Raw genomic sequence first — 366 nt, forward strand, 5'->3', positions numbered from 1 at the left:
GAATAATGAAATAGCAATAAATATCAATAATCACTTTAAATGTAAATGGATTAAATGATCCAATCAAAAGATCTCAGGATAGCTGAATGGATAAGAAAACAAGACCCATACACATGCTGTCTCCAAGAGATCCACCTCAAATCAAATGACACACACAAACTGAAAGTAAAGGGCTGAAAAAAGATATTTCATGCAAAGAGAAATGAAAAGAAGCTGCAGTGGCAATACTTATATCAGACAAAATAGACTTTAAAACAAAAGTTATAATAACAAACAAAAAAGGGCATTACATAATAATAAAGGGATTGATACAACCCTAATAAACATATGCACCCAACATAAGAGCACCTATATATATAAAGGAAA

This window comes from Pteropus vampyrus, unplaced genomic scaffold, assembly GCF_000151845.1.
Source record: "Pteropus vampyrus isolate Shadow unplaced genomic scaffold, Pvam_2.0 Scaffold301, whole genome shotgun sequence".
Lineage (NCBI taxonomy): Eukaryota > Metazoa > Chordata > Mammalia > Chiroptera > Pteropodidae > Pteropus > Pteropus vampyrus.